The 24,734-nt window shown below is 31.9% G+C and overlaps 1 long non-coding RNA gene across 5 annotated transcripts; it reads left to right on the top strand.

The window, feature by feature from the left end:
- The first annotated feature begins 729 nt into the window (after nucleotides 1-729).
- Nucleotides 730-13,113, top strand: LOC107018868. 5 transcript variants are annotated; one of them, XR_001456690.2, is made up of 6 exons: nucleotides 730-859; nucleotides 1,113-1,202; nucleotides 3,916-3,984; nucleotides 4,277-4,334; nucleotides 7,296-7,359; nucleotides 12,785-13,113. It is a non-coding gene; the product is annotated as an uncharacterized LOC107018868 (long non-coding RNA). The 5 variants fall into 5 exon arrangements; XR_001456689.2 differs by having other exon boundaries at nucleotides 731-864; XR_001456691.2 differs by lacking the exon at nucleotides 1,113-1,202 and having other exon boundaries at nucleotides 733-859.
- Nucleotides 13,114-24,734: the final 11,621 nt, after the last annotated feature.

The raw sequence follows: 24,734 nt of genomic DNA, 5'->3' as shown, positions 1-24,734 counted from the left end.
CATAATCCGCACACAGCAATGAGAGACACAATGCAATGTGAAACTTTATTTAAGCAGTGAACTGAGGTAATTTGTTGAGAAATTTTAACTTTCCAACAAAGGTCAAAGGTCTACCTCGAACTCTGCTCGACTCTACTCGGAAATACTCTCCTAGATCAAAAAACCTAGTAACGTCATAGTTCAACACTAGGCAAACCTTGTCTTATTTGTTGGTTAGGACAAAATTGTCTACTATGTCAGCTTCTTTATCCAAAAACCCTTGCATTGTCTTTGCTCAAAGAGGTACAAGCTATTGACACTAAAATTTGATCCCCCTTTCATCAAATTACATTTTTTAAGCTTCAAAGTTAACAAATTATTTTACCATTATTTCCTATTATCAACATTATTATTACGACTTGGTAGTATTACTATTATTATTATTATTATTATTATTATTATTATTATTATTATTATTATTAATATTAATGTTATCTTATTTTAAGTTTCTTACTTGTTATATTGGTGATAAGTCAATATTTTATATCTATATTTATGCTAAATTATTAAAGATAAGTTATAATAAATAATATAATTTCTACATACAAATTATATATTGCATTAGTTATAATATTAGATATCCATCATTTCTTCACAAATTTGAAGCCCAAATTGTCAATTTAATAAGCTCACAATTGGCCCATTATCTATCTGAAATAACTAGGTCAAATATGCCAAAGTAACTTGGCCCAATCTTGCCTAATTACCCATTCTCTTCATTCTATCCTAGAGTTTAAGAGTTTTTAGCAGTGTTGCCTGTTTCCTTTCTTTCTTATCATTTTTACAAAAATAATAAGTTTTGTGTCAAACATGGACAGAGGTTAGGTACTCTTTTTTTCGTGCTATTCAATATCGTAAATTTTGCAAAATCTGTCCTAAAAGCTTCAAACGTTTGAATTGGAAGACAATTTCAAAATTTGAAATTTTATTTTATGCTCAAGAACTGTGATTTCTCCCTTTAAATACTTGTATTTAGAGTCCATTCGAACAAGATTTTTAGCCACTGTTTTGCCCTTAAAGTTTTGAAGCGACCTCATCCCACTCTTAAACTCTTTTTGTTTATCCTTGTGTAGCTATTTTTGGATTTGAACTTTCTAATCTTATTGTTCGAGTTTGAGAATAGACCTGCTATTGAAGCAGCTGAGTTCACTGCCCAACTCAAGGTCTTTGAAATTTTAATGTTTAATATTCATGTTTTGATACTTGTTATGAAGTATGAATATCTTTCTTTTATTTCGATTTCTGGATATGGTGAGCATACATATGCAGTATGTCTCTATTGATTTTGTTTCTCACTCATCGTTAGTGAACATTAGTTTTACTATTGATAATTCCTTTCTTTAATCATTTGAACACATATTTATTTTATTCATACCTTGTTCTTTTATATTAGAAATCATATACTTTTTGTGTCATGTACATAAATTTTATTGTTTATTATTCTGTATGGTGATAAGATTCTGTTTGAGTCATTTCTTTTGAGATTTATTAAAATCGTTATGCCTAGGAGTCATTATTATCAAGTTCCTATTAATGTTAATTATTATCTATGTCTATTATGTACGTCATCCTTCTGATTTTCAACTTATTGAATAGGAGAACTAGCATATTTGCCCTCTAAAATGTTTAGACGTCTTGATATTAGGAAGTAGTTTTACATGGTTACGATACCCATCTATGAATAGTCACCCCTTACTCTCTTTCAATTTTGATTTGTGATTAGAATACTATGTGTGCTTTAAGAAAAATGGTTCACTTTAGCTATTATAGAAGTACTGTTAAAAGATGCATTTATGTTTTGTTTGAGAATTGAAACTATTTTCCTTCATATTCTTGGTAGTATAAATTAAAGATTATTGCATTTTAGTTCATATGCATCATTTTTATTGTTTGCCCCCAAGTTGATGATCATTTGGCCTCTGTATAATCTGTATGAAGAGACGTATTGAAAGGATATGGTGTTGGTTTTGTTTTAGTTAAAATCATGTTGCAAATCATGTACTTTGGGAACAAAGATAATAGAGTTGTGGTTGTAAACACACACGGCCTCCGTCCCTGCAGCTTCACTTTTTAGCTTTATGCATAGCAATTCCAAGACAGGAATCTTGATAAGCTTTGCACGTTTTCGTGTTTTAGATAGCATATTCATTATAAGATTTTACTTGGATCAAGATTTGATTTGTTCAATATCGTTTAAATTCAATTTGTTTTACAAATCTCCTTACTCTTTCTTTCCATGCATGAACTTTGGGAGAAAAAATGGAGTCTCTTCAGAGACTCTTAGTGTCGTACATTCTCTTGCCACCGCTAGATTTGAAAGCGCGCATCCACTCTTCGACTTTGTGTCTCCCACCTCTCGATAGTTCATGCAAATAGGCATGGCAAAGTAGCAAAAATTTCTGAAATTTATACTTTTTCGTTTCTCATTTTTGTTATATTTCTTTTTAATGATGCTTGTGAATATATCTTATGGGACACTTTTATTGCTCTGATTGTTGTTCTTGGGATTAATCTCTAATCAACCATAGAGTAGTTATCTTTAGTTTTCATTTGGTAAGCTTTTAAAACATTATATTTGCATCAGCTGAACCAATTAAATTATTTTAAAAAAAAAAATCTGTTTAAACTTGGCAGTATCTTTCAGAAAAAATATAGTAAAATGTTTTTGTTTAAACTATTTTTTCCTGATATATCTTCAAAAGGAAACATCTCATTAATCCCTGAGCAGAGGTCACTTTTTATTACATTTTATCCGTGAATAAGGATCAATAAAAATGGTTACACAAATTATCTTTTCTTAAGTCTTAACACTTCTAATCTAAATGCAAAAGGAGTTTTAAAGGTTAAAATGTTTACCAATTTGGTTACACTTTTATTTAACCTTTTAGCACCCACATTTAGTTTTTAAACTAATTAACCTATGTTTGGCTGATTAACTATTTTTAACAAATCCTAAAGGATGCGTTACACCTTCCCTTTAGGTTAAATTAGAATTCTTACTTAGAATTTCATGAAGTTAAGTAAACCTTAATTTAGTGTTAATTTAGCAATACTTTAGTTAATTATTTAGGTGTCCTGATAAGTCGTTAAAGATAATTACGTGGTGACTCCTTAAGTTAATTAATTTAGGAATTATCAATATGTTGTAGACCTATTTGACGTGAGTTAAAATGGGGTATAACCCTTATTCATCAATCTTTTAGCATTTTTCTAAGGTATGAACGGCAATTTCATTATTCCTAGTTAAGATACATTTTATGTACAACAAGAAAACTAGCTAAGATCGCAATTACAAAAAATAATGGTTGTTATGGAGTTTTCATCTGTGGTACCCCTTTGTATGTTTTTACTTGTTATTCTTCAAAATTTGATAAACCTCCTTATTGTGCCTATGTGAAAATATGAGTATAAACTATTCTCCTTGCATTAAGAATGTTTAGATTTCAAAATATATGCTACTCCATTAAAGGATCACTTAATTTCTTTGATTTCTCAAATTTGAGTCCTTAAATAGGAATTTCTTTTGGAATGAGATTTTCTAATGTATTTATAATTGTAACATTTTTTTACGGCTAGTGGTACTCCATGTTGTCAAAATATGTATCACTTTTATATTCATTTACAACACCGTCCTATACATGGAAAGTGCTCCACACCTTCTTGTTGTTACCGATCATTGCATATTTGATCCGCATTGCTTTGATATTAGCTTTCATATTTTTCTTTTTAATTACTTCTTTGTTTGTTTGATCCTATATTCTGTTGAAAATAACATCTCTATCGCAGAGAAGTAGTGGTAAGATTGGTGTGTACTATACTCTCTCCAGACCCCACTTTATGGAATTTCATTCGATTTTTTATTCTATTTTTATGTAGGTATAAACATGACACATATTGATCATCGATGAAGTTGCTCTTATTTATTTTGGATTAACTCTACTAAAGGTGAATACAACTTATTGAATGTCTCATTCTTTCATTACATACCTTGTGTTTTATTTACTGAAGATAGCCCTTAAAACAACAATTCTAGATGTGTTTGAGAGGTTTGACTTAAGTTTTATATCGGAAAACCAATTTGGAATTAGAGTTGAGTTTTATCTCTGAAAACGAATTTGGAAAATGTTGACAAATATGAAGTTGGTTGTCTAGCTAATTTTTCTTTGTAATTTATTTGTTTTTATACCGTGAATTGAATTCTACTTCTTTCATCGATCATTCCTTCTTTTTTGTGCAGCGTATTTGTCCTTAACAATTCTTGATGTAACTGAAAGTGACAGTTTTGATCATATCAGGTAATTTTCTCTCCCATTGGAATGTTTCCTTTTCCATATCAATGTGCTTGCTGGGATCTTATGTTTCCTTTTTTTATTAATTCCATATTTAATTCCTATTTATTGACTCAGAATTTAGAAGAGGTTTAGGGTTCTATTCTATTTGACTATAAATTTAAACTTGATTACCCAAATATAAAAGAAAGTTGACATTGATGATGTGATTGAAGGCTTCTTCCTTTTGAATATACAACAAGAAGAATAGCTAAGATCACAATTACAAAAAATAGTCCTTGTCATGGAGTTTTCATCTTTGGTACCCCTTAGTATGTTTTTGCTTGTTATTCTTAAACATTTGATAAACCTCCTTATTGTCCCTATGTGAGCATATGAGTTTAAGCTATTTTCCTTTGCTCTAAGAATGTCTAGATTTCGAGAAATATGCTACTTCATTAAAAAGAGAACTTAATTTCTTTGATTTCTCAAATTTAAGTTCTTAAATAGGAATTTCTTTGGGGATGAGTTGTTATAATGTTTTTATAATTATGTGATATTTTTTTATGGCTAGTTATATTCCATGTTGTCAAAATGTCTATAACTTTTATATTCATTTATAACACCGTTCTATACATGGAAGGGAGGAGTTATGTCAATATCACAATGTTCCACACCTTATTGATGTTACAAATCCTTGCATATATGATAGCTATTAGGTGTCATATTTTTCTTTTAATTACTACTTGATTTGCTTGGCCGATAGACTTTCAAAAACAACTTCTCTATCTCGAAGAGGTAGTGGTAAGACTAGTGTGTACTCTACCCTCTCCGGGCTCCACTTTGTGAAATTTCATTGGATTTTTTGTTAATGTTGTTGTATGCAGATCCATGCATAATGAAACACACCGAGCATTAATAAAAGATGCTCTTATTTATTTTGGAACAACTCAAATAAAGGTGAATACATCTTGTTGAATATATCATTCTTTTGGTAACATATCACAAATTGAAATAACTAGGAAGAATCTTAAATTTGGAAATAGTCATTTTTGGAAAGAATTAAAAATCTAGAAATTCAGTAAAGTTACCAAAAGTGAGTTTTTGGTCAACTTCGAAGGACTGTGATTTCTAGCTCAGGATGAGTTAGGTGTACTTCCAGATATGGTTGGAAAGCCCTTCGAAAAATCTTTCAAACATCGCCGAGTTAGCACGACTTCGAGTAAGGATGAGCGAGTTATACCCTTTGGAAGTTGTGCTGTTAGATTTGGGAAATGTCCATATCGGAAATTTAAAGGGTAATTTTGTCTTTTCCTTTATCCAATTAATTAAATTCGTTTTTAGTAAGTTAATAAGGGTCAAAACTGAGTTAGTTAAGTTTATGCGTTTGAGAAATAAAGTTAGGGTTTTGGAGAAGAGGAAAAGCTAGTATCGCCAAGAACGATAGGTTTTGATTGTGGATTTCTTAAAGATTTTGATCCTAACAGGTATGTGAGTCTCTCATAGTGTTGGGTTTATTCACCCACGCGACAAACATGTTTTCTTCAGCCCAACTGGTCCTTAAAGAGTTTGAAATTTGATGTTCTTGGCAATTCTTGAAATTGATGTTGTTCTTTAATTGGGTTGAATTGTGGAGTTTTAGAGATCTTTAGGTTGAGTTTTAGAGTTGCTTTAAGCCAGATTCATAAGTAATAATGTTAGGTATCAGAATCTAAAATTAATTTGAGTAAAATATTCAAGTTTAGGCGAATTAGGATTAGAAAATGAAGAAGGAAAAAGTCGTTCAGGTTTCGTCAAATAAGTCCGCGTCATGGACTTTTTTCCCCGGTGCACAAAAATCAGCTGCATCGCGGAGAGGACGCGGACTCCACTGTCTCAAAATTAAATTTCGTGAATAATTATTTAGGAGAAGCTCCATGTCGCGGACTTGTTCAAAGAGTGTGATTTTATAACTTTCCTCAAGTTTAGCTATTCGAATTCATTCCTAAACATCATGGGTCATTCCAAACACAAATCATAACCCTTGAATCCATAATTCAATTAAAGGATCGATTAAGGTTCAATTTAAGTAAGAGTTAAGATCAAAGTTATGAGTCAAGTAAAAGAAGTTCATTTCAAATTTTCATAAGTCTTTTTCAAACGTTTTAACTTTGTTTTAAGAGTTGAGTTCAGAAAAGAGTAAAGCTTAAGTTCTTTCTTCAAAGAAGTATATGAGGACTATGTATTCTCAAAGAGGTTTCATATAAATGTATTCCTATATAAATAAGAATGGAAATTGAGATTTCCAAAAAGCGTTCAGATTAGTTTTCACAAAAGAGTAATAGCTTTCTAAAATGAAGCAAGTAGGGAAACTGAGATTTCCAAGATAGTCTTTGAGCTAAGTTTTTGAGAACTAACCTCAAATCACAGAAGAAGTATGTTTTAAAAACATAAGAGCCAGTATATCTGGGAGTAGTATTGAGCACTGAATTGAGGACGAGCATGAGTTCAGATAACTTACATCTCCATAAAATCATGTAGCCACCATAGGTAGAAAAGGGTCATACTTCTTAGATGAACCCTTTTCACAGTAGACTAGTAGATCCATTAGGTTGTTCAGGTCTTACCTTTGGCTGGGTATAGGTTGTGTTGCCAGTGTGAGGCAGATCGTTATATCATCACTATAGCTCTTATGTGATGGTTGTCGGTTAGAGAAACTCCCACAGAAGGTATATGTATTTTTATATACATAGTTTATTTGTATTTTTACATACATCTCAGAGTTAATTGTATCTTTGCATACATACAAAATTTACAACATGTTTTTAAACAGCTTATTTTATATTGCACTTGCTTTTAAATTGTTTTATAATTAAATAGGTAAATTATGTTGTAAGTTCTTCAGTTTTCTTTAGATTCTTTCTAACCTATGTTATTTAGCATTCCAACTCACATACTCGTACATTCAATGTACTGATACCAGTTTTCGTGCATCGTATTATGATGCAGACACTGGTAACGGGGTCGACATCCAGCGCAGTGGTTATCCAATAGAACACTCCAGAGTCAGTTGGTGAGTCTCCTTGCATTTTGGAGGACTCCTTTAATTGCTTTCAGTATTTTTCTTTATAGGATGTTGTGGGTTCTATCCCAACATCTATCACAGTTGTTTTAGAGGCTTCATAGATAGTCAGATATGAGTCTTTTAGATTTGTATTTCAGATGTTTTGCTATGAGACTTAGTAGTTATTTGGCCAGTTGAATGTTTTATTATGACATTCTGAATTTATTTCACAAGTTCTTTATATAGACTATTCTTGTGTTTTAATTCTTCCGCTGAGTAAGTAAGTCAGGAAAGAATTTCGCTTAGGGCCAACAATGGTCTCCGAATGTCAGTCATATCCGGGGTGTGGTCTTGGGGTGTGACACTATCAATACCTCATGTTTTAATTTGATGAACATAAATCTCCTAACAACAATTCTAGAAGTGTTTGAGAGGTAAGAGTAAAGTTTTATCTATTAAACCCAATTCGAAAAATATTCATTTGTTTTTATACACTAAAATAAATTTATTTCTTTATTAAATCATTCCTTCTTTTTGTGTGAAGCTTGTTTGTCCTTAACATTTCTTGATTTAACCAGAAGTGGTAGTTTTGATCATATCAGGTAATTTTCTCCCTCAATGGGATGATTCCTATTTCCAAATCATCGTAAATGGCTGGCATTGTTCTTATATCTACTTTTGTTATGAATTCATATATAAATCATACTTATTGAGTCTGATCATAAAAGAGATTTAGAATTCTAATCTATTTAACTATAAATTTTTAAACTTAAGTACCCAAAAATAAAAGAAAGTTGACATTGGGCGTGAGTGAAGGTTTCTTCTTTATGAATGTTGATTTTGAATAATGGAAAGCTCACCGAGTATTTAGGCCAACAACCAACAAAGTGTGTCTTTTAAAAATTTAAATGCCTCAACATCAAGGGTGTTCACTAATGGTCAATGAAACGGTTGAGAACCATGAGGTCTCAAGTTTCTAACTCAGCGGAGACAAAATATACTAGGTGATTCTCTTAATTTGTCCTTGCCTTAATGCACAGAGTTACCTGATACTTATAGTTGGTGGGAGGTGGCAAAACTAATGCATTTTCACCACTTCTAAGTCGTAATTTTCAAAAAGTAATCATTTTCATCCTACGTCAGCATGATATGCGGAGGAGTAAATTGTCATAAACAATGGAACCATTAAGAAGCATGCAAAACCCTAGAATTTGGGTAAGATCTTAAAAGTGCCACGACCCCCACCGTCGTGATTGGAACCCACACTAACTATCCAGTCGGAGAACCACTACTACAACCCAAACCAAGCAACTAAACCAAAAGTAAAGCATTTAATTTATGAAAGTAAGTTAAATACTAAGGAAATAAATAGGGAGTTCCCATAAACTTTAACAAAATTCTATCAACTAACAAATGCTTAAGAATAACCTAGAACCTAAAAATAAATATATGATTTTAGGAACCTTATTTCACTATCCTCGTTATGCCATTTTTACAATTATGCTAGTTCCTCATACTTAGTACAATGAACGTATTGACACATACTTTGCAATGTAGTGCATCCTTCTATGTTTTAGATTTTTGCACCATACTAAGACTTGTGGATAGTGAGGTTGTAATAGTTGGTGAGTCCTCTTTATTTGAGAACAACCTAGAGTAGTTGTTAGTCAGATTTTAGTAGTTTATTTCGTTTGAGGTAAATAGGGGTCATATCTTAGTAAACTTATTTTCTAAAACCTAAATATTAGAAACTTATTCCAGACATTAGTTGTTCAAACATCATGGATTTGTTGATTTTCTTATTAAGACTTACTAAGAATATGTTTCATCTTCTGCATTAGTTTCATATGATATACTTTAATTATTATGCCAAAGGTTAACATGGGGTCATTCCTGGTTTCAAGTACCATGTCTCGACTTGGGAATATACTTGAATCATAATATATTTTTCTGATCTTGTATTTATCCATCAATATTTACAAGTCGCACACATACTTTAAGTTATGAGAGGTTATAGAATATCTGGTATGTCACATCTTTGCATTGTTTAGACAAAGAATGAGATGTAACAAAAGCTCCTTCACAAAGTCTTAGTGAAGCAAAGAACTTTGTTAGTGATCTAATGACACATGTCGAAAAGGAGTCGCTAGACATCGATATTATTCAAAAACACTTTTGTTTTTGAGCGATTTTCTAAGTCCATGGGCATGGCAAAGCATTGGAAGAATACAAATCATTGATTAGAGAAATAACCTCCCATGGGTAAAACTAAACTGCAACTAGGAGGATGACGTGAATATTAGTGTCATGCCTAATAACACTGGGATTACACATCTATTGAAGGTTTTTCTCTTAATTTTAATGTATCCTTTCACCATCAGCTTTGTGTTTCCCTTCCCCATATTATTGAGTAATTTTATCAAAGGTGGCATGCTTTTCTGGTTATACTTTGTCCCCAATTTTAGAGGCTTATTAGATGTATACAACGTTTGGCTGACTTGATAAATATTGAACTTTTTTCCTAGACCACCTACTTCTTTATATTCTCCTTGTCAAGGTGACGTTATTTATATCATCTCTCAAAATAATTAGTTAGTCTGGATTACAAACTCCTCAGACCCTAAGCACATACGACACTGACTCGCGCTTTCTTCAATGTTGTCAAATGAGGCAAACTCAGAAGGAGGTGATGTCCAATGTAGCGGCAATAGAAGATGACAACGGACAAGATTTTTCATAATGTTCTATCCTTTTATTTACCTTAACATTTGTGGAAGAGTCAATTGCATACCTATTTAACTAATAATAGTAAATGTTTATATGAAAAAATACTTGGATGGGTACCTTTTAATATATAATTACTGATTTTAGCAATTTTTTTTATTTATTATCATTTTGTAACACCCCAAAAGCTAGTAGGCTAAACTAGAACTTAACGTGAGGGTTAGAGTCGTAGATATGGGTTCCCGTACTTAAAATAAAGGGTTTAGGGTTAAAACGTCAAGGTACGACTCCCAAGGACCAACCAAGGTTCCTTGAGAAGGACCTTATAAACCACCTAAACGTTGCCCAAAACAATCCACTCAGGAGGGGACCCACGCCCCGTAGGAGGGTCCACGACTCGTAGATGGTATTGTGGGTCAAGTCCCCTAGATCACACTTGCAAAACCTCATCCACGGATGACCAACACGGACTGTGGATGGACCCACGACCCTTAGACGTGGTCTCGTGGGTTGGGGCAGTAGTGGGTTAAGTCAGTTTAAGTTGTGGCTTAAGGAACTTTCTAGAATTAATTAGTTATTAAGTGTTGTCATATTATTAGTAATTAGACCATCTATATAAAGCTATTAGACCCCTAATTAAGTGGTTCTAAATTATTATTTCAATTCACCCAAAAAAGACCCAATTCCCTCTAAGAAATTTTCTCTCTACAATTCACCCAAGAGACTCCTTCCATCCATGAAGCCCCATGACCCAATCCCCAATTCTAGTTAGGGGTCCTTCCTATATTGTGGGTATTTTGCGTGATGATCCAATTGAGTGGATAATGGTTGTTTATGATTGTTTATAATGTAATTATATGTTGTTATTATGATTATGCATGTATTCTTGATTAACCTTAGATTCTAGGGTGAAATTGATATAGTTTGGTTTTATGCCATGAAAGAGGAAATTGAGGGCTTAGATATGACGTTTTAAGATTGATGAAATACTTGAGACTAGAACACCTAAATATGAATTCTTTAAATGTAAATATGGTTGATATGAGTTGATTGAGATAAGGGCTTATACGATGGATCACGAATTAGTTATGTTGAGATTGAAGTTACACGATGATATATGACTATAATTGGTTAAGAATGAAGCATGTAGCTAGATTAACTTGAGAATTAGGTGTGTATGATGACCATGTGAGGAGTTGCTTGAGAGTAAGGTTTGTAATATGAACGTGAGTCCTAGGGCCTTGAGGGTAAAAGCTAATATGAATCAACTAGGAATGTTAATGCGTTAAGAGTGAAGCTATTAGGTATGTTGAATTGTATATTGTAAATTATTATGGAGAGACTTCACTAACATGACCTATATTATGAGTATATGAGATTATGGATGTAGTAATTGAACTAATTGAGTTCTGTTATCATTCATGTCTAATGTAGTAACTCTAGATTTGTTCATTGAATATGAGTTACGGTCCATGAAGGGAAAATTATGTGAATTATACATGATTACGAGGTTTATGTATATTATTTAAGAATACTTTAAGAATGGAGTGATTTTGATTATGATCTAGTGGTTGTGCAGTTGAACGGTTACTCTCATCCACACACCTATGTATGAATAGATGATTCTAAGGTTGAAAGGTTATTCTCACCTATTGAATTTATGAGCTATCTTATGAATTATGTTGGATTGAGTGTCAAGGAATTCTAAAATGAATATGATCTTAAGTATGAGATGATCTTAGCACCGAGTGGATGAGTATGAGATGGAAGCTTTTACCGTAGTTGAGTCCAGCTTCCCATTTGAAAGCTTTTACACTAGTTGAGTCCGGCTTTTCCAAATGGTTCCTTCTACCATCGTTGAGTCTAGGTTCCCAAAGTATGTATCTCATGAGATGGAAACCTTCTACCCTAGTTGAGTCCGAGTTTCTAGTATCACATAATTATGTGACCACATAGGTCTTTAGCTAGTGGATCCACCTAAGCAAAGAGTATGTTCTAACTTAGGCAAGTAGGACAACTATTTTCGGTGTGGGCAACACTGGATTCCATGGTAAGCTCACATGGTCTATGTCACTTAAGGCTTATTCCCACTATGAACAAGAATATTAATTATGAACTATGGTTACTCAAGAAGTTTTACTTGGCATGAGTGGGATTATGGGATCTTATTCATGTATTGCACAACTAAGCTTTGAGGGTACTTATGGTATGTTTCTATTATGCTATGATGATTTATGTAATGAATATGTTTATGTCTTATGCTTATGATTTATGCCTGATTTGGATTGTTGCTATAAGTTGCTTTCCTTGATATGTTTGATTAAAGATCTATGAGAAATAAGTTAAGGATGAGATAAAAAGATGATAAAGATGAATGAGAACCTAAAGTGACTTCCTTAGCATGGATGAGATTATGGGTTTTTATCCACGCACAGCACAAACTATCCTTGAAGTGGCTTATGAAATGTCTCTCTTATGTCATGCTAAACGAGATGCATTGATTTTGCTTATGACTATATTGTTATCTACTATATCTTATGATGATGTTTCTTATGCTTATGACTTATGTTATTGTCTCTTATGATTATGGTATATGTCTTATGTTGACTAATGTCTATTATATGCTTGTGCTTATGATTTATGCTAGTCATCATATATAGTACATTATTGTACTAATACATACTTTTGCCTACATTCTTATCAAATGTAGGGTTCGGCGATATTAACTTTCATCCTCATGGCTAGGTTTATAGTAGATCAAGAAGAGAAGCTATGGTGAGTCCTCATAGCATTCGAGGGCTTGACAACCATGTCTTTTATATTTCTTTTATGTTTTGAGATTATTGTATGGGTTGTGTCCCAAGAGTTATTCAAAGTTGTTTTAGATGGTTTGAGATTAGGGTAAAGAGACTTCCGCTTTGCTTTTATAAACACTTCGATTGTATTAAAAATGTTATAAATTTTCGTACTCTTCTATTATCTTATGTTATGATTTGCTAAGTGGATTACATAGAGTCCTTCGGGGTTCTATGTATGTTACATCTTGGGTGTACCCCTGGGTCGCGACACATTTATAGCAACACATAGCAATATCATGATAAATCTATAGTATCTATTAAAAGTGATTTATGTATACAATATATATGTATTATAGTTGTTTTAAATATTGGTAATAAATTGGCACATTATATTAAAATATTTGATAAATATATTATCCATCAATAAAACTTGTGTTATATGTGCTTTATAAATTGTTCTCTATAATAAATACTAAAACTATATTATAAATGTATTAAAAGTGATCAAGTAAAAAATATGTTATTGCTAATGTTTTATTGATATAGTATATTTATGTATTTTTCCTTATTTATAACTTTCACGCACAACTGTAATATTTGTCACATTTCAAAATAGTCAACTTTTTAGTGAAAGATAATGTAATTTTATAAATTATGATAATATTTTTATGTCGATTGAAGAAGAAACAAGGGAGGGAGACTACTACTTATTTTAATATTTATTTATTTATTTGGTAGTAAAATATATAGCAAATGTCAAAAGTAACATTTTGATTATTTAAATTTTCATTGAGTTCGAATTATCACATAATATTATAAATTTTATAATAATTATTGAATATTTGTTCTCCGTCCTAAATTTTATATTTGTTATAGATCAAATTTACATTTGATAGTACTTACTTATCTTATTTGTTCCACTTAGTTATTTGTATTTAGTTTTCAATTATTCATTTAATATATTTTAAAACTAAAAAAACGCATATATGATTTTACATTTCAATATTCTTGTGGTTATGACAATTTAATTATCTTAACTTACAAGTTTGTTATTCTTATCACCTTCTTTCGGCTTATTTTGTTTCTTTTATGTTATTTCATATGATATAAAATAAATTACATAAATGAGCTAAAATGAAAAAAATGAAACTTCATATATGTGTTTTGTTAATATTATTAAGTTTATGTATAATTAGTTATTTAGCTTAAACAGTTTTAGTTTCACAAAGTTAGTTAGTTAAAAACTTTTGTAGTTAGTTAGCTTTCCGTTAGCTAGTTGTTCTAGATGATTAGAGCTCAATTTACATTCTGTATATATATGACTCATTATATGTAGTTCTTCTCCACTTTTCATATTTTCAGAAATGAGAAATGTGTTTGCTCAATTGGTTCTCGTTCAACTCTATTCTAGAATCCACTATTAATGGTGATTCACTGTTTTCGTTCTGAGTTTTGATATAGTATTAGAGCAAAGGATCGATCAGCCATGCTCGTCTCTGTCATTCTCATGAAGATCTCTCATTTCCCAGCTAGTTTCAGGTTTACCTGTTCCTTTCCTCAATAATTGTTCTTCAGTTTTTCTTTTACTTCTTACACATTCTCTTCTCCATTTCTGTTGATTGTTTCTGTTGCATTACAATGGTAAAGGTTACTAATCTAGAGGTAACTAAGGGAATTGAAATAGGAAGTATGTTATACCTGCATCTAAGGGTGGCAGCGGAATCGGTATTTACCGGTTACCGGTCCGCTCCGTTCCGGTCCGGTTCGGTTTCGGTTCGGTACCAGTTAGTACCGGTATGGACCGGTTCTTTTCCGTTCCGAGACAGGTACCGGGACGGAAATCAGTATTTACCGGTATTTCCCGGTTCCGGAAATTACCGGTCTGATCCGGTCCGGTCTGGTTAATTTTATTTATTTTTTTTAAATTTATCCGTTAATAGCCGTTGGGTAAGGGATAGTGCCCCCCCACCCCCAATGGCTATTGGAGTAAAATTTCAGCCAATAGGAGCCCTATCCCACCCCAAACTTTTTTAACACCCTAAAGTCATAAAAATTACACGTTAACTCATTTTTTACTTATAAATACCCCTAAATTTCATTCTTTTAAATCACAAAATCATGTATTCATCTTCTACTCTCTCAACTCTCTACTCACTAATCTCTAATTCTATAATATAAAATATCTTAAAAATCTACTATATTAAGAATAAATACAGATAATTATACACATGTTGATGATACGGTTTTTAATATTGATAGTAATTCAGAATTAGATCCTTATCATGAACATTTACAACGTCGCTTTGGTAATTTTGATGAGGATTTGCCTAGTGATAATGATAATGATAATGATATTGATAATTATACAGATACGCCTACTTTTGATGATGATGATGATGAAACTGAGCCACCTACGGGTACTAATACTCCCAGTCCCGCTCCCTTTCGTTGTCCAGCCCCTGTTCCCCCAGTACATCCTAGGCCTAAGGTAGAACGTGTTAAAAAATCGGTTGTTTGGCAATTTATGACACAAAACGAAGATAAAACACATGTTATTTGTAATAAATGTAAACATAGATTAAATCATAAAACTGTTGGCAAATCTGACGGGACGGGACTTTTGAGTAGTCATTTAATGTCTTGTTGTAAAAATGAATTTTTGCATGCTAAAGCGGTGCGGAAGCTAAAAAAAAAGGTACCCCCTTCCTGAAAATGTAGGAATAGGCGGCTCTAACATGGTACAAACACAATTAAATCCGTCTAATGTTTCTGGCTCTAGTTTACCACTTTCATATAGTAGAGAAAAAGATCTTGAAGAACTAGCTAAAATGGTATGTGTTATGGGTTTGCCATTTAGTTTTGCTGAAAATCCCGGTTTTATACATTATATTCAAATTGTATATACTCCAAATTTTTAAGGTTTTGCTAGAAATACAATAAAAAAAGGTTGTATTTGATTATCATGCACAACATTTTCAATATCTTCGTTGTTTATTTTATTATAATACTTGTAAAATAGCTATTACTTCTGATATGTGTCGTAGTGTAAACGGTAACGATTATTTGACTGTTACTGCACATTGGATTGATGAAAATTGGTATATGCAAAAAAGAATTTTAGGTTATAAATGTTGTCAAATGCAAAAAACCGGTAGTTATATTGCTCAAACTATTTTAGATATTTTACAAAGTTATGGAATATGTGATAAAATAAGTAGTATAACCTTAGATAATGCTTCAAGTAATAATGCTGCTGTTGAATATTTAAAACCTACACTTTGTCCTTTCTATGGTGATAATTTTCATATTAGGTGTAGTGCACATATATATAATTTGATGGTAAGAGATGGTGTACATATGTATGATAACGGATGTACGAAAGTTGAAAATGCATGTCATTTTATATTTAAATGTCAAGTTAAGCCAAGGCGTAAAGATTTTCAAAATCGCTGTTTTGAAAATAATCTTCCATCTAGAAAAATTTCAAAAACAGTGGCTACTAGATGGAATACTTTATATGAAATGCTTGTAGTCGCTTATGAATATCGAATACCCTTACAAATGGTTTGGAATGCTCATAATTCTGATATGACATATAGACTAGATGATAATGATTGGCGTGATATAAATGAACTTATAGATTTCCTAAAAGTTTTTTACTTAACTACAAAAAGAATTTCTGTACTTTATAGTCCATCAATTTGTACTGTTTTGCCTGATATTTGTATGATTTCTTCTAAATTATATAAATTTAAAAATAAACCAAGATTTCAACAAACCATTGAAAAAATGATTATAAAATTTAAAAAATATTATATTCCTATTCCTCAAATTTATTTAACTGCATGTTTGTTAAACCCTAATTATAAAGATTTAGGTGCATCAAGAATGATTGAAAAAATGTATTTTAACTTAGATATTAATGATATACTAGAAGAAATTCCTAGTTGTCAACAAGTTAAAGATAGCATAAAAATTGAAGCTAAAAAATTGTATGATTTATATAATTCTAATATAAATTTATCAAGTGAAAATGAACCTGAAAGCTCCAGGGTTAGATTTGATGAAAATAATATTGATGATTATTAACAGGATTATCTTGAACTTTCTCACGATATTAGAAATGATTTTGATGCCTATATTAATCAAAGTACAGAACCTACTGAAGATATTCTCCAATGGTGGAGAAATCGCGGCAAAGGATTTCTAAAACTAGTACCGATGGCTCGAGATATATTAGCAATGCAAGCATCGTTGGTAGCTTCGAAAGGCGTCTTTAGTGCAGCAAGGTTTCAACTTGGAGAACATAGGCATTCACTAGCAGCCGACAGCTTGGAGATATCGGTATTATTTCGAGATTGGATTAATGCCGAGAGAAGAAATTTGGGTCGTGAACCACTACCGACCAAATTTCACAATGAGGTTGATGAAGTAATGCAGGATCATAGTGACGACGGGATTGAAGCAATGGAAGATCTTTCTATTCAAACAATTCCCGAACATGTTACTAAAGAAATGTTGAATGATTTACGAAGGGATTTATATGGTGGCACCAACTATTAGTAAAAGTATGATAATTCGAGATTAAATTCAAACAGAACCCTTCCTAGAAGGTGCCTGTGTAGATTAAATCTTTTAATACTCTACTAATATTTTTGTAAATGTAATTGTAATATCAAATAAATATTAATAAAAATATAGGCAGTTTGCCTTAATTTGTTTTTTAATATTGTTGTATTAAATTTAATTTTTAATATAGTCAATTTTTAATTTTATAACTTTAAAGTTTAAATTTAAAAATTTCAAACTTTAAGAGTTTGAAATTTAAATTTTATAACTTTAAAATTTTCAAACTTTAAAAGTTTGAATTTAAAAATTTAAAGTTTGAAACTTTAAAAGTTTGAAAATTTAAATTTGAAAATTTAAAAGTTTGAAAATTTTAAATTAATACTTTAAAGTTTGAATTTAAAAATTTCAAACTTTAAGAGTTTGAAATTTAAATTTTATAACTTTAAAGTTTGAAATTTTTTGATTTTTTTTAACTTTTAAAGTTTGAAATTTAAATTTTTAATTGCTTAATTATTATAATAAAAATTATATTCAATTAAAAAAACTAAATCTTTAACTTTTTTATTTTTTTTAATTACCGGTCCGTCCCGGTTATCGGTCCGGTCCGGTATACTACCGGTTCCCTTTCGGACCGGGACGAAACAGTACCATTTTTACCGGTTTCCCGGACCGGTCCGGTACCGGTTCCGAAACGTTATCAATTCGCACAGTACCGGTTCCGGTAATTACCGGACCGATTCTCCCGATTCCGGTACCGCTGCCACACTTACCTGCATCCATCAGATAATCCAGGTGCACCTCTTGTACCAATTATTTTTGATGAAATTGGTTATCAATCCTGGAGAAGTGGCATCATCAGGTCTTGGTTAGTAAAGAATATTGGGTTTCATCAATGAAGATTCTAAGAAACCACTTTCTATAGGCCCAGACTACAAATAGTGGGAGAGGTGTGACAATATGGTTACATCATGGATCCTGAACTCTCTGACAAAGAAATTGTTGATAGTGTACCATACGTAGACATTGATTTGGAGTTGTGGACTGATTTAGAGGATCGTTATGATCAAACCAATGGTGCCAAGTTGTATCAAATTCAAAAGGAGATCAATGATCTCATTTAGGGTGTTATAGATGTCATAGCTTACTACACCAAGATGAAGAAACTTAAAGAAGAACTGAGTATCTGTGTATCAAGAACCACTGCAGTTATGCATGTATATGGAGCAAAATATATGATGCACAAGGTTGAACAAGATAGACGTTTGATTCAATTTCTTATAGGTCTTAATGAGGTCTACACATCAATCAGAGGGAACATATTGATGATGAATCCACTACCATTTGTGGCATAAGCTTTTGCCATGTATTACAGGAAGAAAAACAAAGAGAGTTTAAATAAAACAACCAATCGTTTGTTAAGCCCAACTCTCTTGTTGCTAGTTCTTCTCGCACCTCATCTATTAATACTTTGGGTACTTCAAAAGGTCAGAATTTCCAGAAAATTACTACTCTACTTCTCTTAATCATAGAGGTAGACCATACTATGAACACTGTAAGAGATCAGACCACATTAAGGAGAAGTGTTATCAGTTACATGGATATCCACAGAACAATAATCTGTCTCAGAGATCTTTTGCAATGAAAAAAGATCCTACTCACTTCCCTTCTTTTCCTATCCATCTTCACTGCCTTGTTGATCAGTCTGCATATGCCACTTCTGATTCATCATTTGATTCTACTGTCCAGTGTGATCCTGAGATATCAAGTGAAACAAATCCTTTTTTATCTCCTAACCTTTCTATTCCACAACATCATCCCTCTCCCAGCAAGCAACAGCTCTCCCGACCCTTCTAGTCCACCACATCATCCCTCTCCCAACAACACCTCAACAATACCCTTTCAACAAGTTCATCAACCTGATATAACAACTAGGAAGCCTCAATTGCCCACATACTTGTCAGACTATGTTCACTCTATGCCTGTCTCACAACCCACAGAAAACGACACACCAACTCCTACCACATTAATTGCTTGTTTTACCCTCAAACACCAAATATCCCCTGCAGAATTGGATCCTAATAGTCAAGTGTTTGCTTTAAATATTACTCATGATTTTGAGCCATCTAGCTATGTAAAAGTTGTTCTTGATCCTGCATGGCAAACATCCATGACTCAGGAATTTGTTGCTTTGCATTATAATAATACTTGGTCCGTTATGCCTTTGCCTATTGGTAAGAAAGCTATTGGTTGTAGATTGGTTTATAAAATCAAACACAAGGCTGATGGTAGTGTGTAAAGATACAAAGCAAGGCTAGTGGCTAAAGGGTATACTCAACATCTTGGCATAGACTATTCAGAAACATTCTCACCAGTTGATAAAATGACAACTGTAACAACTTTGATTTCCATTGCTGCAAAGAAACAGTTGAATATCTACAAGCTTGATGTTAATAATACTTTCCTCCATGGAGATCTAAATGAGGAAGTATACATGCATGTCCCTCCAGGTCTGGTTGTTCCACATACAAGGTTGGTTTGTAAGCTCAACAAGTCCTTATATGGTCTGAAACAAGCAAGCAGACAGTTGTATGAAAAGTTAATTGCAGCTTTGAGTTCAAGGGGTTATACTCACTCATTATATGACTATTCATTGTTCAACAAGAACAAGTGCTTTTCTACTATTTTTCTAGGTGCTTATGTGGATGATATGATACTTACAGGAACTGATTCTAAAGTAATTGTTAATCTCAAAAATTTTCTCCATGATCAGTTCAGGATCAAAGACCTTGGGAGATTGCACTATTTTTGGGGTTTAGAAGTATTATGTAAGGATAATTGAGTCATGATATCTCAAAGGAAATTTGTACAGGACCTTCTCAAGGACTTCCATTGTGATAATCTAACTCCTATGGCTTCTCCTTTAGATCCTAATGCGAAGCTTAAAGCTCATGAAGGCAGATCATTGAGTGATCCTACCTTGTATAGAAAGTTGGTAGGGAAGCTAAATTTCCTCACTCATACCAGACTTGATATTGCCTATGGAGTTCAACATTTAATTCAATATATGCAAGATCCCAATCTCATCTTCAAGTTGCCTTCCACATGTTGAGGTATCTCAAAAATGATCCTACCTTGGGCATCTTCATGTCATCTTCTCCTGTTTTTGAAGTTCAAGCTTTCTGTGACTCCGACTGGGCATCATGCCCTGATTCTCGAAAATCTGTTAGTGGTTACATTGTCTTGCTCAGAAACAAACCAATCAACTGTAAATCTAAGAAATAGTAAACCATTTCCTTATCCTCTGCAGAACCTGAGTACTGATTATTATGAAAGGTTGTTGGAGAACTGGTTTGGCTGCATAGATTGTTCACTAAGTTAGTTGTTCCTCCCATTGGTCCTTTCCCACTATATTGTGATAGTCAGGTTGTACTTCACAGAGCCAAGAGTCCAGTTTTTCATGAGAGAACCAAACACATAGAAGTCAATTACCATTTTGTTAGATCCAAGCTTCATGAAGGATTAATTTCACTGCATCACATTACCACTGTTGATCAATTGGCCGACATCCTCATGAAGGCTCTCACAGGGATCAAACATTATGCTTTGATGGACAAGTTGGATGTGTTTACCTCACCTCCAACTTGAGGGAGTGTTGTGATTAATAAGTTTATGCATAATTATTTAGTTGTCTTAAACAGTGTTAGTTTCAAAAAGTTAGTTAGTTAACCGTAAAGTTAGTTAGTTAACAACTTTTGTAGTTAGTTAACTTTCCATTAGTCAGCTGTTATAGATGATTAAAGCTCAATTTTCATACTGTATATATATATATATCTCATTGTATGTAGTTCTTCTCCGGTTTTCATATTTTTATAAATGAGAAATGTGTCTTCTCAATTGGTTCTCTTTCAACTCTGTTCTAGAATCCACCATTAATGGTGGTTCACTGCTTTTGCTCTAAGTTTTGATATGTTTTTTATAATAATATTTGAGTGCTCATTCTGCGCCCCTATTTTTATGATTAGTATAGATTAAATTTTTAGATTTGATAGATAATAACAAACATATTACTTCCACTTAGTTTTTTGTTATTATTTTTTCAATAATTCATTTAATTATTTTTTAAATAAAAACATATATAGATGATTTTACATTTCAATATTTTTGTGGTTAAATTTAATCATCTTTACTTACAAATGTATATTGTTGTTTATCTCCTTTTTTAGGTTATTTCATAGATGAGGATATAGATGGGCTTAAATTTTTTTTAAAAAAAAGAGAGAATTTATATAGTCATTTCTACTTGTTTGTGATGACTCATGATTGTTGTTATTGTTACTTTGTTTAAAATGTTTTCCCCTTAAAATTAGTACACATAATTATAAGCGTGACATACCGAACTAACTTTTATTTAAATCGACTAGTATTTACACGTAATGCTAAGCAATTCATCATAAATGAAGTGCCTTCTTAACTTTAATTAATATCAGTTTGATCTTTTGATAGTGAGCTATGTATTTAGTAAGAAAAATATTTAACATCATGCATTTAGATTTGAAAATGATACATTTTTAATAGGTTATGGACATGTCCATTGGAAGATATTATTCTTAATGACATGTATTAAATATATGCAAAAGTTGCATTATTATATGAATGAGCAAAAAGTGTATATACCCATGCACATTACGTGTTACTCTATTTACAGATTATCACTCAAGTTCCGAATCAGCATCTTTGTTTTTTTCTTCTTTCTTATTTTTCCATTTTTCCTTTTAATTACCTTTTAAAAATTATAATAGAAAAAGTGAGACAAGATTTGGTCATGCCATTTAAGCAACTCATCCACCTATACACCTTGCCAAGTGGGAACCCATGTGGACACATGTAATAGTGCTTGCCCTACAAAGCTCCAAGTATTTACATGCAACAACATGTAGACTATTAAATCGAACTCAACACTAAAACATGCGTGGTGTCACCGTGATAGAATTGCTTTACTTTTAATTAGAGGTCGAGTTCTAAGTATGGAGAAAATTTTATTGAAAATAACATCCTAAAATGAAAATGTGTGTTACGAATTTAATAGAAATTCTAACGTGACCTTCAAACACCGAATAAGAAGCCCAAGAAAATCAAAAAAAAATTACAATACTAATTAATCTACTATGCAAATTATGATGAATGGTGACATTATTTTAATCTACTATGCAAATTATGATGAATGGTGATATTCTTTCATTCAACAAATTTATATTTGACAAAATGTCACTAAGAGCCTCAACAATTTATTTCTATTGTTGACTAAGGTGTCCATAAATTTCGAAAATCTAAAGAAGTACCCAATTTTTTTTGTCAAGAAAAGGAGATACTTCCTCATATTAAATTTATCTTTCGTACTTTTTTTAATCCATTTAAAAAATAAAATCTCTTTTTATACGGAAAAGGGCATTTACACGCGTGTACAAAAAAGATGCATAGACGATTTTGTTTATATGTAATAACCATCCAAACAAGCTGTTATTTATTTGGTAGTTTAATAAACATTAAATGTTAAGAAATACATACAGATTTATCTAAAGTTTGATTAGATTTGAGTCAGTGACGGAGTCAGGATTTTCAATAAGGAGTTCAAAATTCGTAGAAATAGACACACAAAATAATCGAAGGGGGTTCGACATCTACTATATATACATAAAATATTTTTTAACAATATATAAATAATATAATTTTATGTCGAAGGAAAACTCCCTTGTACTAAGATAGATCCGCCTCTGATATGAGGTACCTTATAACGTAATTATAAATTGCATGACGATTATTGATTATTTATTCTTCTTTAGTTTTTTCCAATACATGATTTCAAATGACACTCCTCACATTTAGACAAATAATGATTATTATGTTGATTTTTGGTTTTAATTCGTCCTTTTGATGTTTTTACAAATAAAGTTTGTAATATAAAATAAATACAATAATATTTTAACCATCCGATATAGGAAAAGTATAATTTGCCTACGACAGGTTAGCAATGTGTGACACTAAATATTAGTCAAGTGGTGAAAATAAAAATTAAAAATACTAGTAAAACTAACAAAAAACATGCTTTTTAAAAAAATATATATGAAAAAACAAGATGAACGACATGTGTGATGGAAGCCAAATCCGTATAAAAATAATAGGAGGAGACTCGAAGAACTTCTCAATCAAAATCAGATTGCATCCGGGAACAACACTTACTGTGTTTTTATTTGTTTTAGGTGATAAATGAATCAACACACGATATCCAAGCTGAGGTGCCATGATTTATGTTATTTGCATCTGATATATTAATGATGATGAGACTAGAAGTGGAGTTAATTATAAGTTGGAAGTTTGGAGACAAATTCTGAAATCTAAAGGATTCAAATTGAGTAAGACCGAAACAAAATACTTGGATTGCAAGTTCAGTGTTACAATTCAGTAAGATAGGTGTGCAAGTGAGACTTGATTTACAAGTCATTCTTAATAGAACAAGGCCTTTGATCCAAGAAAATGGCGAGATCCATGAGGATATCACACATCATATTTGTGCAGGATAGATGAAACGGAGACTCACCTTCTGATAAAAAAGTTGCACCAAAGTTAGTGTTGGACATGAAATACCAAAAATTAAATTAAATCAAAATTTTTGGTAATTCGATATTCAGTTATTGTGTATTCGATATGATATTGGCAATTTTGTATTCGATTATTGGGTATATTCGGTATGGTATTCAAGAGTAAGATTTTAGGATTCTGGTATTTGATTTTGGGTTTGGTATGAGAAATTAGTACCATTTGATGTTTGGTATTTTTCAAATACCAAATTATTTACTTAATTGAAAATAATGTATCAACATGTTCATTACTCATTAGTACAAGTCCAAAGAAGAAAGCTAAAGAATGAACAAAAAAATCAAAATACATGGCTTTTAGCTGTATCAATTTATTTTTCTTGATTTTTTCTTACCTATTTGGGTAAAAACAGTTTACCAAATGGATACACCATATTTACCCATATTATAATAGAAATCTTGTTAAAAGCTTTAAAAATAAAAAAAAAAATAATTTATCACTTCACTCCACCCTCTACCAGCCCCCTCTCCCCCATTATCTAAAAAAATGTAAAAATAAAATAAAAATATTTCCACCCAACCCCTACAAGCTCCTCCCCCCCCTCCCAACACACACCATCCCCCAAAAAAGTAACAAAATCTTAAATATTTTCATTAATTCTTTTAAAAATTACCACCCACCCCCTATCAGTCCCCCCTA

Source organism: Solanum pennellii, chromosome 5 (assembly GCF_001406875.1).
Source record: "Solanum pennellii chromosome 5, SPENNV200".
NCBI lineage: Eukaryota > Viridiplantae > Streptophyta > Magnoliopsida > Solanales > Solanaceae > Solanum > Solanum pennellii.
The sequence above is the reverse complement of the archived record's forward strand: the minus strand, read 5'-3'. Positions and strand labels throughout refer to the sequence as shown.